This window comes from Aplysia californica, unplaced genomic scaffold, assembly GCF_000002075.1.
Source record: "Aplysia californica isolate F4 #8 unplaced genomic scaffold, AplCal3.0 scaffold00146, whole genome shotgun sequence".
Classification (NCBI taxonomy): domain Eukaryota; kingdom Metazoa; phylum Mollusca; class Gastropoda; order Aplysiida; family Aplysiidae; genus Aplysia; species Aplysia californica.
The window spans coordinates 1,406,848-1,409,089 of NW_004797416.1; positions in this window are offsets into that span (position 1 = coordinate 1,406,848).

A 2,242-nucleotide genomic window follows, 5' to 3' on the forward strand; every position below is an offset into this window, starting at 1 on the left:
GTTGTACACACAGGGGGGATGTGTTGTTGTTGTACACACAGGGGGGATGTGTTGTTGTTGTACACACAGGGGGGATGTGTTGTTGTACACACAGGGAGGATGTGTTGTTGTTGTACACACAGGGAGGATGTGTTGTTGTACACACAGGGGGGATGTGTTGTTGTACACACAGGGAGGATGTGTTGTTGTACTCACAGGGGGGATGTGTTGTTGTACACACAGGGGGGATGTGTTGTTGTACACACAGGGGGGATGTGTTGTTGTTGTACACACAGGGGGGATGTGTTGTTGTACACACAGGGAGGATGTGTTGTTGTTGTACACACAGGGAGGATGTGTTGTTGTACACACAGGGGGGATGTGTTGTTGTACACACAGGGGGGATGTGTTGTTGTTGTACACACAGGGGGGATGTGTTGTTGTTGTACACATTGGGCTCAATGTTTGGTTCAGGACTAGACAAGGGGCACTCTTGAGGTCTTTGTGAGCTCAAATGTGCTCTAAAATGCTGACTGAAGTGGGTGGTTGTCGGGTGCTCTGGTGTGGTTTGCTAATTCATTCCTATCAAACATTCGTCGTCCTTATATCTCCTTCTTTTTTGTGTATGTTCCTCGCGTGTAACTCCTCTAATCTTCGGTACTTATTTGACTTACTTGTGTTGCAAGTGCTGCAAACCACTTGCTAAAACTATTTTTTTAAAAAGTAAAGCAACTAAAATGTCAACATCTGGGGAAGTTCAAAGATGATCAAATGCACTGGGTCTGTACCAAGCCCTAATTTATCCCTTAATCTATGCATTGAGCAGGTTGTGCTATTTTGAAAAGTCACCGGTGTGTCGCGTTTTAGACGCCTCTATCTCTTCTTCGACTTGGGGCAGTCGTCACCATTTGTAATTATTGTACTTTTAATCGTTTCACGATCCAAAGTTTTGATGACAGATTCCAAAACTGCTTTATGAAACATTTCTATAACAATAACAATAGTAATAACAATAATGATAATAACAATAATGATAATGATGATAATACAGTATAACACTGATAAGTCGAACGCAGAAGACTTGATATCACGCATGCGTCGAACTGTGCCTGCAGTCACGTTTTTTCTTCTTCTTTGTCTCCGTAAGATATCCGGTGAACTACGGATCCCGGGAACTACCGAGGCCGGTCGCGACGAATTCGGGCTATCTGTGTTGTACTGAACTTGCTTTTATTATATAGCACATAGATCTCTTTCTCTCTCTCTCTCTCTATATATATATATATGTATATTAATACATTATATGTGTGATCCATAACAAGCTCAACGGGCTTCTCAATCTATGTTATTACTAATTAGCTCAGTAGGACTCATAATAAGAATAATAACAATGACAATGATAATGATAACAATGCTTACTTTGAGTGTAGTTTGAGCACATAGGTGTTCATGATCCACGACAAGCCCTACATGTTTCACAATCAGTATTATTACCCCTGCAGGACCTAAGAATATTCGGAAACCTTCTTGGCTTCTCAGGAAGCACCCAACACAAGCTGTCATTTTACAGGCGCTAAAACCCTAACTTAACAATAAGATCTTTTACTGTCTATGGCCGGGTACCCATTCACACCTACCTCTGCTGTACGCTGGCTAAACGCCTTTTTTAAATTCGCAGCCGCTTGGATACTTTTGTCCATGTAACTATTGAGAAATAACGATCGTCCGAAATTTGAATTCTAACTTTTTTAAAACTAGACGCAGTTTCCCTTTGATTTTTTCCCACAAGTAGGGGAACTGATCAGGCTTTTGATTTAACAAATACAAAAATTGGTGCCAATAATGAAAAAAGGGGGTTTTGTCAGCTTTTTTAGCAGATCTGTGAGAAGTGAGTACAATTTTTGTCAAGTGCCTTTCCCTAAGGGCACTACATTTTTAAAAGCGGAGCTGAGCCTCAATAAACCTGAGAACCCACAACCTCAGGACTACCAGTCTGGTAACCTAACCCCTTGACCACTGATGCCATGTTTTAGAAGTGTCCCACAGAAATTCTGTCTTCTGATGACGCTGTGTCTCATTAGCAGGAAAATGTAAGAGGGGAGACCTGAGTGATGTAAATAAAGATTCTTTTTTTAAGGGGGTTGGAGGTTGGGGGGGGGGGGGGAGAATGTAGGGTATATCATTGAATGGTTCATCATTGCCTTTCTCACCCTGCACCAGGGTATAGGCCACGAACAAAAGCTTTCCACCTTTCTCTATCCTG